This window comes from Ambystoma mexicanum, unplaced genomic scaffold (assembly GCF_040938575.1).
Source record: "Ambystoma mexicanum isolate Mex_15411 unplaced genomic scaffold, UKY_AmexF1_1 Mex_scaf34, whole genome shotgun sequence".
Classification (NCBI taxonomy): Eukaryota; Metazoa; Chordata; class Amphibia; order Caudata; family Ambystomatidae; genus Ambystoma; species Ambystoma mexicanum.
This window is the reverse complement of record NW_027182449.1, coordinates 1,702,113-1,716,693: the sequence shown is the minus strand read 5'-3', so window position 1 is coordinate 1,716,693 and position 14,581 is coordinate 1,702,113. Positions and strand designations below refer to the sequence as shown.

At 56.0% G+C, this 14,581-nt stretch overlaps 1 non-coding gene and 4 pseudogenes across 1 annotated transcript; all 5 read right to left on the bottom strand.

The window, feature by feature from the left end:
* Window positions 1–755: 755 nt before the first annotated feature.
* Window positions 756–919, bottom strand: LOC138558627 (U1 spliceosomal RNA). Its single transcript, XR_011298769.1, has one exon. It is a non-coding gene; the product is annotated as a U1 spliceosomal RNA (small nuclear RNA).
* An 866-nt stretch (window positions 920–1,785) lies between these two features.
* Window positions 1,786–1,923, bottom strand: LOC138558652 (U1 spliceosomal RNA; annotated as a pseudogene).
* Window positions 1,924–3,749: 1,826 nt separating this feature from the next.
* LOC138558660 (U1 spliceosomal RNA) lies at window positions 3,750–3,887 on the bottom strand (annotated as a pseudogene).
* A 6,168-nt stretch (window positions 3,888–10,055) lies between these two features.
* On the bottom strand, window positions 10,056–10,193 carry LOC138558650 (U1 spliceosomal RNA; annotated as a pseudogene).
* Window positions 10,194–12,019: 1,826 nt separating this feature from the next.
* LOC138558659 (U1 spliceosomal RNA) lies at window positions 12,020–12,157 on the bottom strand (annotated as a pseudogene).
* Between the last annotated feature and the right edge of the window lie 2,424 nt (window positions 12,158–14,581).

Below are 14,581 nucleotides of genomic sequence, written 5' to 3'. Positions count from 1 at the left end.
GCGGAGCTGCCTGTCCCACGTGCAGGGGGAAGCTCCGGCAGGCAGAGCCCAGCAGAAGAGGCACATTGTGGCACAGTTCATGTCTCCCACCAGGCCCTGCTCGGCCTGAGATTTGCATAAATTCGGACCTGGCTGCCAGCCAGCAGGCCCAGTCGGAAAGCGAGCAGGCCTGGCGCAGTGGGCCCACTGGCCCGTCGGCCCCAGGCGGGTCCATGGCCCTCCTGAGCCGACAGGTCACCCCGCTTAACAAGAGCGTCTCGGGTGGGGTGCCCCCCGCCAGGACACGGCAAGGCCCGATCGTGCCCGATCGGTGCTCGGACGGGGCGGGCGGCAGCGGCGGCCGGGAGCCAGTCTCACCCCTGCCCCCAAAACCCCAGGAGCTGGCTGGGCCTTCCTTAGGTTGGAGGGCCTGGGCGCGAAAGCAGAGCCCGGGCAGGGCAGGCTGGCTTCAAGAACTACCGGGGCACCTGATATCATGGGGCGCACAAGTCTGGGGTTAGGCACCTGTGCACTTCACCCCTCCAGTGAATGCTGGCCCTCTTGACCGCAGCAACATTCAGGGGCCCAACCTACACATGACACACATGACTTTCACATTTTTTTATTTCACCAATCCATCAGGCCTGTGGACCCCTGAACGGCCCAGGGCTGGCCCTCTTGACTGCAGCAAAATAAACTCTGCTGCACGAGCTTGGGCCCTGTGTGCAAACAACCTGACTCGCACACTAAACTCTTTCTTTCTTTCACCAATAAATCAGGGGAAAGCGCGAACGCAGTCCCCCACTACCAGAAATAATGCAGTCGAGAATCCCGCATTTGGGGACATCGGATGGGTCAGCAAATCCGATGTGCAATGGATGAGCCTCACCCTGGGAGCTCTGCCTTGCTGATCACAGATGCTCCCCTGCCAGGTAAGTATGAGTTGCGAGCCAGAGGGCAGGGCTTGGGCCTGTTCTGGAAGCCCCGCTAAGCGAGGGTGAGAAGGCCGGCCCTGACCCAGCCCCAGCCCTCCCGGAAGCCCTGAGCGTCTGCGGAGCTGCCTGTCCCACGTGCAGGGGGAAGCTCCGGCAGGCAGAGCCCAGCAGAAGAGGCACATTGTGGCACAGTTCATGTCTCCCACCAGGCCCTGCTCGGCCTGAGATTTGCATAAATTCGGACCTGGCTGCCAGCCAGCAGGCCCAGTCGGAAAGCGAGCAGGCCTGGCGCAGTGGGCCCACTGGCCCGTCGGCCCCAGGCGGGTCCATGGCCCTCCTGAGCCGACAGGTCACCCCGCTTAACAAGAGCGTCTCGGGTGGGGTGCCCCCCGCCAGGACACGGCAAGGCCCGATCGTGCCCGATCGGTGCTCGGACGGGGCGGGCGGCAGCGGCGGCCGGGAGCCAGTTTCACCCCTGCCCCCAAAACCCCAGGAGCTGGCTGGGCCTTCCTTAGGTTGGAGGGCCTGGGCGCGAAAGCAGAGCCCGGGCAGGGCAGGCTGGCTTCAAGAACTACCGGGGCACCTGATATCATGGGGCGCACAAGTCTGGGGTTAGGCACCTGTGCACTTCACCCCTCCAGTGAATGCTGGCCCTCTTGACCGCAGCAACATTCAGGGGCCCAACCTACACATGACACACATGACTTTCACATTTTTTTATTTCACCAATCCATCAGGCCTGTGGACCCCTGAACGGCCCAGGGCTGGCCCTCTTGACTGCAGCAAAATAAACTCTGCTGCACGAGCTTGGGCCCTGTGTGCAAACAACTTGACTCGCACACTAAACTCTTTCTTTCTTTCACCAATAAATCAGGGGAAAGCGCGAACGCAGTCCCCCACTACCAGAAATAATGCAGTCGAGAATCCCGCATTTGGGGACATCGCAGGGGTCAGCAAATCCGATGTGCAATGGATGAGCCTCACCCTGGGAGCTCTGCCTTTTTTTTTTTTTTTTTGTAAAAATATCTTTATTAAGTGCTTAAAGATGATACAAGGGTAATAAATTCAATTCAATAAGAAGACTTTTGTGGCAATTACATTCCCCCCTCAAAGCAGAACGGGTGGTTTCAATTTTACTTTGGGCATTTGGGTGGGTACATATATATTTTCTGTTCAGAGTCTGTGGTTTACAAAGTGTTCGTGTTTTGCCTGAGTAGGCAAAGAGTTCTCTTTTTCTTTATTTTATTTTTGGATGATTGCCTGGGCTGGGGGTTTTACTCAGGGCCCCCATCTTCCAGGCTGTCCTTGATTTCGTAGTCTCTTAGCAGGCCGTGGACCATCCTGCGACAGGCTTCGGTTGTCAGCAGCTCATCATTGAGGACCAGGCGTTTCCTTGCGTAGAGGAGAATGTCCTTCAGGCAGCAGAGGATCCTCCAGCAGTTCTGGATTGCCTCTACTGTGTGGGTCTGTGCAAAGAGTCCATACAGCACAGACTGGTGTATAATGTCTTGGGGCGGGATGTGAGCACTCAACTCAGTGTTCAGGGCCCTGCGCAGTTTCCTTGCAAAGGGGCATGCCCAGAAGAGGTGGTACGCTGTTTCCTCTGCCGGGCACCCCCTTGGGCAGCTCCTGTGTGGGCAGAGGCCCCGTCTGTTCATGAATGCTCGCACAGATAGTGCCCCCCTCACCGTCAGCCAGGCGATGTCCTTGTGAATATTCAGGAGTTTGTTTGATGCCACATTTTCCCACACCTGGGTAACTGTGGCCGCTGGCAGGTCCTCAATGGGATCTGTGGTGTCTTGGGACCGGATCAGGTTGTGGATTGTCCTTGGGTTCCACAATGCAGGCACCACCCCCTGAAGGCCAAAATCTGTGATGAACTTTTCCATCTCCCTGTAGTACCAAGGGAGCGTCCAGTTGTACGGGGCCTGCCTTGCTGATCACAGATGCTCCCCTGCCAGGTAAGTATGAGTTGCGAGCCAGAGGGCAGGGCTTGGGCCTGTTCTGGAAGCCCCGCTAAGCGAGGGTGAGAAGGCCGGCCCTGACCCAGCCCCAGCCCTCCCGGAAGCCCTGAGCGTCTGCGGAGCTGCCTGTCCCACGTGCAGGGGGAAGCTCCGGCAGGCAGAGCCCAGCAGAAGAGGCACATTGTGGCACAGTTCATGTCTCCCACCAGGCCCTGCTCGGCCTGAGATTTGCATAAATTCGGACCTGGCTGCCAGCCAGCAGGCCCAGTCGGAAAGCGAGCAGGCCTGGCGCAGTGGGCCCACTGGCCCGTCGGCCCCAGGCGGGTCCATGGCCCTCCTGAGCCGACAGGTCACTCCGCTTAACAAGAGCGTCTCGGGTGGGGTGCCCCCCGCCAGGACACGGCAAGGCCCGATCGTGCCCGATCGGTGCTCGGACGGGGCGGGCGGCAGCGGCGGCCGGGAGCCAGTCTCACCCCTGCCCCCAAAACCCCAGGAGCTGGCTGGGCCTTCCTTAGGTTGGAGGGCCTGGGCGCGAAAGCAGAGCCCGGGCAGGGCAGGCTGGCTTCAAGAACTACCGGGGCACCTGATATCATGGGGCGCACAAGTCTGGGGTTAGGCACCTGTGCACTTCACCCCTCCAGTGAATGCTGGCCCTCTTGACCGCAGCAACATTCAGGGGCCCAACCTACACATGACACACATGACTTTCACATTTTTTTATTTCACCAATCCATCAGGCCTGTGGACCCCTGAACGGCCCAGGGCTGGCCCTCTTGACTGCAGCAAAATAAACTCTGCTGCACGAGCTTGGGCCCTGTGTGCAAACAACCTGACTCGCACACTAAACTCTTTCTTTCTTTCACCAATAAATCAGGGGAAAGCGCGAACGCAGTCCCCCACTACCAGAAATAATGCAGTCGAGAATCCCGCATTTGGGGACATCGCAGGGGTCAGCAAATCCGATGTGCAATGGATGAGCCTCACCCTGGGAGCTCTGCCTTTTTTTTTTTTTTTTTTTTTTGTAAAAATATCTTTATTAAGTGCTTAAAGATGATACAAGGGTAATAAATTCAATTCAATAAGAAGACTTTTGTGGCAATTACATTCCCCCCTCAAAGCAGAAGGGGTGGTTTCAATTTTACTTTGGGCATTTGGGTGGGTACATATATATTTTCTGTTCAGAGTCTGTGGTTTACAAAGTGTTCGTGTTTTGCCTGAGTAGGCAAAGAGTTCTCTTTTTCTTTATTTTATTTTTGGATGATTGCCTGGGCTGGGGGTTTTACTCAGGGCCCCCATCTTCCAGGCTGTCCTTGATTTCGTAGTCTCTTAGCAGGCCGTGGACCATCCTGCGACAGGCTTCGGTTGTCAGCAGCTCATCATTGAGGACCAGGCGTTTCCTTGCGTAGAGGAGAATGTCCTTCATGCAGCAGAGGATCCTCCAGCCGTTCTGTATTGCCTCTAGTGTGTGGGTCTGTGCAAAGAGTCCATACAGCACAGACTGGTGTATAATGTCTTGGGGTGGGATGTGAGCACTCAACTCAGTGTTCAGGGCCCTGCGCAGTTTCCTTGCAAAGGGGCATGCCCAGAAGAGGTGGTACGCTGTTTCCTCTGCCGGGCACCCCCTTGGGCAGCTCCTGTGTGGGCAGAGGCCCCGTCTGTTCATGAATGCTCGCACAGATAGTGCCCCCCTCACCGTCAGCCAGGCAATGTCCTTGTGAATATTCAGGAGTTTGTTTGATGCCACATTTTCCCACACCTGGGTAACTGTGGCCGCTGGCAGGTCCTCAATGGGATCTGTGGTGTCTTGGGACCGGATCAGGTTGTGGATTGTCCTTGGGTTCCACAATGCAGGCACCACCCCCTGAAGGCCAAAATCTGCGATGAACTTTTCCATCTCCCTGTAGTACCAAGGGAGCGTCCAGTTGTACGGGGCCCTGTTTTCCCACTTGTCCCAGCCTAGCCTCCTCCATGTTGGTGTGAGGAAGAAGCGGAAAAGGAGGTAGGCTGAGTGGGTCTTGTTGGCGTTGCCCAGGGAAATCCTGACGCAGGTGCAGGCAAAGCAGGCCCGCAGTCTTGTAGGGAGGTCCGGGATTCCTTTCCCTCCTTTGCGCGGTTCCTTGTACATGGATGATCTCTTAACTCTGTCCATCTTTGAGCCCCAGACAAAGTGGAAGACCATGGCGTTGATGGCCCGCGCCTCTCTGGCTTGGAGGGGCCACGCTTGGGCCACATACTGCAGGACAGGCAGCGCATCATTTCTCAGCACCAGAGCCTTCCCTTCCATGCTCAGTTTGCGGAGACTCCAGAGACCCAGTTTCTGTTTGACCTTGGCCAGGCGTTCCTTCCAGCTTTTCAGCGCTGCCCCCTCCTTCCCATACCAGACCCCAAGGATCTTGATGAAATCCTTCTCGATTGGGAAGGGAAGGGGCTCCTGGTTGCTATCCCAGTGTCCAAACAGCATGGTTTGGGATTTTGCTGCATTTATCTTTGCGCCCGATGCCTGGCCAAAGTCTTCGCAGGTCCTCAGAAGCTCTGACACCGATTGACTGTCTGCACAGAAGAGGGTGACATCATCCATGTAGAGAGAACACTTCACCTCTCTTCTCGCGTCTCCTGGTGCCGGGATGCCTCTGATGTCTGGGTTATTCCGGATGTACTCCGCCAAGAGCTCTATAATGCAAACAAACAGAGGGGGCGAGAGAGGACAGCCCTGCCTAACCCCAGACTTTACTGGAAAGGGGTCTGTTTTCCAACCATTCACCATGACTGAACTGAATATGTCTTTATACATTACTCTAACATAACTGCAGAAGAATTCCCCCAGCCCAAACCCTCTGAGTACCCTGTCCATGAATTCATGGGAGACGCGGTCGAAGGCCTTCTCCTGGTCAAGGCACACCAGCGCTGCCCGAACCTTGCGGTCCGTGACATACTGGATTGTGTCCCTGATCAGGGCGAGGCTGTCAGCGACCCTACGTCCAGGGACCCCACAGGTCTGGTCGGGGTGGACAATCTCACCGATAGCACCCCTGAGTCTAGTCGCCATTGTCTTTGCCAGAATCTTGTAGTCCACGTTTAGGAGAGAGATGGGCCTCCAGTTCTTGAGGTCACACTTCTCTCCCTTCCGTTTGTACAAGAGCGTGATGATACTTTCTCTCATAGACTGAGGCATGCTACCACCTGCGACCATCTCTTTGTACACCTCGAGTAGGTCTGGTCCTACTATGTCCCACATAGTGACGTAAAATTCGGCTGGGAGACCGTCACTTCCCGGTGTTTTGCCTGTCTTGAAAGATTTGGTCGCAAGGTGCAGCTCCTGCAGTGTGAGGGGAGCATTCAGTGCGGCTTGCGCTGCTGGGGAGACCGTTCTTGGGATACCCGACAGAAACTTTTCTGCCTGGTGTCCCACTGACCTCTTCTCCGCATAGAGGTCCCCATAAAAGTCGGTCGCCACCTTCATTATGCCATCCCTTGAGTTACAGAGTTTTCCCTCCTTGTCGCGCAGTTCAACCAGAGGGGTGTGCGCAGCGTAGACTTTCCTGAAGAAGAAGGAGTTGCATTTCTCCCCCTTTTCCAGGTTCTCCACTTTGGACCGGAAGATGATGCCCCTGGACTCATCCCGAAAGTGCTGGCTCAGCCCTTTCTTGACTTCCTCCAAGGGAACCCTTACGTCCCATCCCTTGAGTTGGAGGTCGTGCAGCTCCTGCAGCTCTCGCTGCAGTTTTTTACACTCCCTCTTCCTCCCCTGAGCTTTCCTCCTCCCCGCATTCTTAAAAAAGTCTTGGACCTTTCCCTTGACCCATTCCCACCACTCTCCTGTCGACTGGAAGCCGTCCTTCATTTCCTGCCATGACCTGTACATCTCCCTTAGGTCGGCTTCCAGTCTCTCTTCTCTCAGCAGGGAGCTGTTCAACTTCCAGGCTCCCGGTCCTGCTAGGAACTTGCCCGTCAGTTCACCCTGGAAGTGGATAGCTCGATGGTCAGAGAAGTGGACAGGTATCATAGTACTCTGTCCCCCCCTCACTGTTTGGGAGGTGAAGACAAAGTCTATCCTAGAGTGCAGGGAGCCATCTGGGGAGCTCCAGGAGAAGTTCCTGCCGTTAGGCCCCATTGACCCTATTACATCTTTCAAGGATGCCTCGTGCACCATCTCCGCCAGGAGCTTTGCTGCGGCATCCATCCACCCAGAACCCGCTCTCAGACCTATGCGTCCTCCCTCTTCCAAGACACAATTAAAATCCCCACCCATCAATATTGTTCTGGTGGTGACCAGCAGTGGCCTCAGGCGCTGGAGAATTTCCATGCGCTCATCTACATCTGAGGGGGCGTACACAGCCATGAGCCTTACCGGCTCCCCCGCCCACGAGCCGTCAACGACAAGAGCTCTGCCGCATTCAAGCTCGGTGACGGAGTCGGCCGTGAAACGCTTCCCTCTGACTAAGATGGCTACACCTGTAGCCCTAGTGCTGTTCCCCCCTGACCAATATGAGGGGCCTAGAGTCCACTGGTCCTCCAGGTGTCTATAGGACTGGGAATAAGGGATGGCACATTCTGATAGAAAATAAACATCACTATTCTGGCTAGCCAAAAAACTCAGGGTGCTAGCGCATCTGCTCTTGTCCTTAACGCTTCTCACATTTATGGAAAATAATGAAATAGCCATAATAATGTTTAAGGTTTAGCTTAAACTAATAAAATTCAGTTCATGGCATATTGGTTTTACTCACAGGGCAGAGCTACATACCAGGCTGTCCACCCTCTCGCTGCGGCTCCAGGACCGGACCCTCTGCGGTTGCTGTGTGGTGCTGTTCTGGTGCTGCTCCGCCTGTCTGCATTGCTTCGGTGCTCTCTGCCTCGGCGCCCGGCTGGGCTGTTGTCATCCTTGCCTGGGTTCCTCCAATTTGTTCTTCGACCTCGCTCTCCATGTCCTCTGCTTCTTCTTCTGCCTCCTGCGGGAGGGGGGATGAGGCCATTTGATCGGCCATGAACCTCATTTCCTGCAGGACCAGAGTGACTTGGTCTCCTCTCATCTCCATTTCCTCTTGCTCTGCCTCAACCCCCAGTGGGTCGAAGCTGTTGCTGGTGCTGAGGGGTTTTTTGGGTGCCCCCTGCATGGTGTCGGAGGACTCCTTTAGCCTCCTCTTTCTGCTGTTTGAATCCACTTTGGTCCAAGGACCCCCCTCTGCGTCCTCAGCGTTGGGCTGGAGAACCAGCTGTTGTGTCTCGCTGGTCTCTGGTTTGGTGCCGAGTGCGGGGTCTGCTTCACGGTCCTGGGCCTCCTCTGGTGTGGCGGCCGGCTTGGTCACCTTAGGTTTGCCCTCTTTTTTGTCCTTCCTTTGGGCCGCAGTAGAGGTGCCTCCTGTGGCGCCTCTTCTCGCTGGGGGGCTGTTGCCTCTGCATAGGATCTGGCCCTGCTGGGGCAGTCCCTAAAGCGGTGGCCTTCCTGCCCGCAGAGGTTGCAAGCTACCTCCATCGTGCAGTCCTTGGCTGTGTGTCCCTCTTGCTTACAGTTCCTGCATGTTAGGGCGGCGCAGTCCCTGCCCGTGTGGCCCGGCTTGCCACACCTGTTGCAGAGCCTCGGCTGCCCAGCGTAATACAGGTATCCAGCGTCCCTGCCAATGGCGAAGCTGGATGGGGGGTGGCGGGTCCCGTCCGTTGCTCCCGGGTCTTCCGGCAGCTTGGCCGTGACGTGCCACTTTCCGTCCCAGATTCCATTGCTGTCTAAAGACCTCGCGGGGTCTTTCAGCAGTGTGCAGTGCCTGCGGAGGAAGGTGGTGACATCCTGCACATGCACGTGGGGGTTGTAAATGTGCACGGTCATCCTCTTCACTCCCATCTGCTGCTGGCATTCCATAGAGAAGTCTGCAAAGGGCTTCTCCTCTCTTCTGCTCCAGCACATGGTCCAGTAGCGGCGGCAGCTTTCCCCTGAGGCCATGGTGACCAGGTATGTCCCTGATGCTGGGAACACCTGCAGACACCAGACCTCGGAGGGGGCAAAGCCCAGGCCTGTGAGCATCAGCCTGGAGAAGGTCTCCCTGCTCAGCTGGGGTATGCTGCCGTCCGCATCTGGTTTCCTCTTCATCCGGATGGTGTTCTTCATCGCGGGGGTCAGTTGTCCAGCCATCTCGACGTCGCGGTAGTCCTTCTTCTGTTTCTCCCGTCGAAGGTCCCGAAATTCGCGGCAAAAACGAACGCTCCAAAAGCACTTAAAAGTGCCGTTTTTTTAGCTCATCAGCTAATTGCAGCTCCTTAGGGAATGCAGGCCAAGAAAGAACCATGTGATCATGGTGTCTCCCCTGCCAGGTAAGTATGAGTTGCGAGCCAGAGGGCAGGGCTTGGGCCTGTTCTGGAAGCCCCGCTAAGCGAGGGTGAGAAGGCCGGCCCTGACCCAGCCCCAGCCCTCCCGGAAGCCCTGAGCGTCTGCGGAGCTGCCTGTCCCACGTGCAGGGGGAAGCTCCGGCAGGCAGAGCCCAGCAGAAGAGGCACATTGTGGCACAGTTCATGTCTCCCACCAGGCCCTGCTCGGCCTGAGATTTGCATAAATTCGGACCTGGCTGCCAGCCAGCAGGCCCAGTCGGAAAGCGAGCAGGCCTGGCGCAGTGGGCCCACTGGCCCGTCGGCCCCAGGCGGGTCCATGGCCCTCCTGAGCCGACAGGTCACCCCGCTTAACAAGAGCGTCTCGGGTGGGGTGCCCCCCGCCAGGACACGGCAAGGCCCGATCGTGCCCGATCGGTGCTCGGACGGGGCGGGCGGCAGCGGCGGCCGGGAGCCAGTTTCACCCCTGCCCCCAAAACCCCAGGAGCTGGCTGGGCCTTCCTTAGGTTGGAGGGCCTGGGCGCGAAAGCAGAGCCCGGGCAGGGCAGGCTGGCTTCAAGAACTACCGGGGCACCTGATATCATGGGGCGCACAAGTCTGGGGTTAGGCACCTGTGCACTTCACCCCTCCAGTGAATGCTGGCCCTCTTGACCGCAGCAACATTCAGGGGCCCAACCTACACATGACACACATGACTTTCACATTTTTTTATTTCACCAATCCATCAGGCCTGTGGACCCCTGAACGGCCCAGGGCTGGCCCTCTTGACTGCAGCAAAATAAACTCTGCTGCACGAGCTTGGGCCCTGTGTGCAAACAACTTGACTCGCACACTAAACTCTTTCTTTCTTTCACCAATAAATCAGGGGAAAGCGCGAACGCAGTCCCCCACTACCAGAAATAATGCAGTCGAGAATCCCGCATTTGGGGACATCGCAGGGGTCAGCAAATCCGATGTGCAATGGATGAGCCTCACCCTGGGAGCTCTGCCTTTTTTTTTTTTTTTTTGTAAAAATATCTTTATTAAGTGCTTAAAGATGATACAAGGGTAATAAATTCAATTCAATAAGAAGACTTTTGTGGCAATTACATTCCCCCCTCAAAGCAGAAGGGGTGGTTTCAATTTTACTTTGGGCATTTGGGTGGGTACATATATATTTTCTGTTCAGAGTCTGTGGTTTACAAAGTGTTCGTGTTTTGCCTGAGTAGGCAAAGAGTTCTCTTTTTCTTTATTTTATTTTTGGATGATTGCCTGGGCTGGGGGTTTTACTCAGGGCCCCCATCTTCCAGGCTGTCCTTGATTTCGTAGTCTCTTAGCAGGCCGTGGACCATCCTGCGACAGGCTTCGGTTGTCAGCAGCTCATCATTGAGGACCAGGCGTTTCCTTGCGTAGAGGAGAATGTCCTTCAGGCAGCAGAGGATCCTCCAGCAGTTCTGGATTGCCTCTACTGTGTGGGTCTGTGCAAAGAGTCCATACAGCACAGACTGGTGTATAATGTCTTGGGGCGGGATGTGAGCACTCAACTCAGTGTTCAGGGCCCTGCGCAGTTTCCTTGCAAAGGGGCATGCCCAGAAGAGGTGGTACGCTGTTTCCTCTGCCGGGCACCCCCTTGGGCAGCTCCTGTGTGGGCAGAGGCCCCGTCTGTTCATGAATGCTCGCACAGATAGTGCCCCCCTCACCGTCAGCCAGGCGATGTCCTTGTGAATATTCAGGAGTTTGTTTGATGCCACATTTTCCCACACCTGGGTAACTGTGGCCGCTGGCAGGTCCTCAATGGGATCTGTGGTGTCTTGGGACCGGATCAGGTTGTGGATTGTCCTTGGGTTCCACAATGCAGGCACCACCCCCTGAAGGCCAAAATCTGTGATGAACTTTTCCATCTCCCTGTAGTACCAAGGGAGCGTCCAGTTGTACGGGGCCTGCCTTGCTGATCACAGATGCTCCCCTGCCAGGTAAGTATGAGTTGCGAGCCAGAGGGCAGGGCTTGGGCCTGTTCTGGAAGCCCCGCTAAGCGAGGGTGAGAAGGCCGGCCCTGACCCAGCCCCAGCCCTCCCGGAAGCCCTGAGCGTCTGCGGAGCTGCCTGTCCCACGTGCAGGGGGAAGCTCCGGCAGGCAGAGCCCAGCAGAAGAGGCACATTGTGGCACAGTTCATGTCTCCCACCAGGCCCTGCTCGGCCTGAGATTTGCATAAATTCGGACCTGGCTGCCAGCCAGCAGGCCCAGTCGGAAAGCGAGCAGGCCTGGCGCAGTGGGCCCACTGGCCCGTCGGCCCCAGGCGGGTCCATGGCCCTCCTGAGCCGACAGGTCACTCCGCTTAACAAGAGCGTCTCGGGTGGGGTGCCCCCCGCCAGGACACGGCAAGGCCCGATCGTGCCCGATCGGTGCTCGGACGGGGCGGGCGGCAGCGGCGGCCGGGAGCCAGTCTCACCCCTGCCCCCAAAACCCCAGGAGCTGGCTGGGCCTTCCTTAGGTTGGAGGGCCTGGGCGCGAAAGCAGAGCCCGGGCAGGGCAGGCTGGCTTCAAGAACTACCGGGGCACCTGATATCATGGGGCGCACAAGTCTGGGGTTAGGCACCTGTGCACTTCACCCCTCCAGTGAATGCTGGCCCTCTTGACCGCAGCAACATTCAGGGGCCCAACCTACACATGACACACATGACTTTCACATTTTTTTATTTCACCAATCCATCAGGCCTGTGGACCCCTGAACGGCCCAGGGCTGGCCCTCTTGACTGCAGCAAAATAAACTCTGCTGCACGAGCTTGGGCCCTGTGTGCAAACAACCTGACTCGCACACTAAACTCTTTCTTTCTTTCACCAATAAATCAGGGGAAAGCGCGAACGCAGTCCCCCACTACCAGAAATAATGCAGTCGAGAATCCCGCATTTGGGGACATCGCAGGGGTCAGCAAATCCGATGTGCAATGGATGAGCCTCACCCTGGGAGCTCTGCCTTTTTTTTTTTTTTTTTTTTTTGTAAAAATATCTTTATTAAGTGCTTAAAGATGATACAAGGGTAATAAATTCAATTCAATAAGAAGACTTTTGTGGCAATTACATTCCCCCCTCAAAGCAGAAGGGGTGGTTTCAATTTTACTTTGGGCATTTGGGTGGGTACATATATATTTTCTGTTCAGAGTCTGTGGTTTACAAAGTGTTCGTGTTTTGCCTGAGTAGGCAAAGAGTTCTCTTTTTCTTTATTTTATTTTTGGATGATTGCCTGGGCTGGGGGTTTTACTCAGGGCCCCCATCTTCCAGGCTGTCCTTGATTTCGTAGTCTCTTAGCAGGCCGTGGACCATCCTGCGACAGGCTTCGGTTGTCAGCAGCTCATCATTGAGGACCAGGCGTTTCCTTGCGTAGAGGAGAATGTCCTTCATGCAGCAGAGGATCCTCCAGCCGTTCTGTATTGCCTCTAGTGTGTGGGTCTGTGCAAAGAGTCCATACAGCACAGACTGGTGTATAATGTCTTGGGGTGGGATGTGAGCACTCAACTCAGTGTTCAGGGCCCTGCGCAGTTTCCTTGCAAAGGGGCATGCCCAGAAGAGGTGGTACGCTGTTTCCTCTGCCGGGCACCCCCTTGGGCAGCTCCTGTGTGGGCAGAGGCCCCGTCTGTTCATGAATGCTCGCACAGATAGTGCCCCCCTCACCGTCAGCCAGGCAATGTCCTTGTGAATATTCAGGAGTTTGTTTGATGCCACATTTTCCCACACCTGGGTAACTGTGGCCGCTGGCAGGTCCTCAATGGGATCTGTGGTGTCTTGGGACCGGATCAGGTTGTGGATTGTCCTTGGGTTCCACAATGCAGGCACCACCCCCTGAAGGCCAAAATCTGCGATGAACTTTTCCATCTCCCTGTAGTACCAAGGGAGCGTCCAGTTGTACGGGGCCCTGTTTTCCCACTTGTCCCAGCCTAGCCTCCTCCATGTTGGTGTGAGGAAGAAGCGGAAAAGGAGGTAGGCTGAGTGGGTCTTGTTGGCGTTGCCCAGGGAAATCCTGACGCAGGTGCAGGCAAAGCAGGCCCGCAGTCTTGTAGGGAGGTCCGGGATTCCTTTCCCTCCTTTGCGCGGTTCCTTGTACATGGATGATCTCTTAACTCTGTCCATCTTTGAGCCCCAGACAAAGTGGAAGACCATGGCGTTGATGGCCCGCGCCTCTCTGGCTTGGAGGGGCCACGCTTGGGCCACATACTGCAGGACAGGCAGCGCATCATTTCTCAGCACCAGAGCCTTCCCTTCCATGCTCAGTTTGCGGAGACTCCAGAGACCCAGTTTCTGTTTGACCTTGGCCAGGCGTTCCTTCCAGCTTTTCAGCGCTGCCCCCTCCTTCCCATACCAGACCCCAAGGATCTTGATGAAATCCTTCTCGATTGGGAAGGGAAGGGGCTCCTGGTTGCTATCCCAGTGTCCAAACAGCATGGTTTGGGATTTTGCTGCATTTATCTTTGCGCCCGATGCCTGGCCAAAGTCTTCGCAGGTCCTCAGAAGCTCTGACACCGATTGACTGTCTGCACAGAAGAGGGTGACATCATCCATGTAGAGAGAACACTTCACCTCTCTTCTCGCGTCTCCTGGTGCCGGGATGCCTCTGATGTCTGGGTTATTCCGGATGTACTCCGCCAAGAGCTCTATAATGCAAACAAACAGAGGGGGCGAGAGAGGACAGCCCTGCCTAACCCCAGACTTTACTGGAAAGGGGTCTGTTTTCCAACCATTCACCATGACTGAACTGAATATGTCTTTATACATTACTCTAACATAACTGCAGAAGAATTCCCCCAGCCCAAACCCTCTGAGTACCCTGTCCATGAATTCATGGGAGACGCGGTCGAAGGCCTTCTCCTGGTCAAGGCACACCAGCGCTGCCCGAACCTTGCGGTCCGTGACATACTGGATTGTGTCCCTGATCAGGGCGAGGCTGTCAGCGACCCTACGTCCAGGGACCCCACAGGTCTGGTCGGGGTGGACAATCTCACCGATAGCACCCCTGAGTCTAGTCGCCATTGTCTTTGCCAGAATCTTGTAGTCCACGTTTAGGAGAGAGATGGGCCTCCAGTTCTTGAGGTCACACTTCTCTCCCTTCCGTTTGTACAAGAGCGTGATGATACTTTCTCTCATAGACTGAGGCATGCTACCACCTGCGACCATCTCTTTGTACACCTCGAGTAGGTCTGGTCCTACTATGTCCCACATAGTGACGTAAAATTCGGCTGGGAGACCGTCACTTCCCGGTGTTTTGCCTGTCTTGAAAGATTTGGTCGCAAGGTGCAGCTCCTGCAGTGTGAGGGGAGCATTCAGTGCGGCTTGCGCTGCTGGGGAGACCGTTCTTGGGATACCCGACAGAAACTTTTCTGCCTGGTGTCCCACTGACCTCTTCTCCGCATAGAGGTC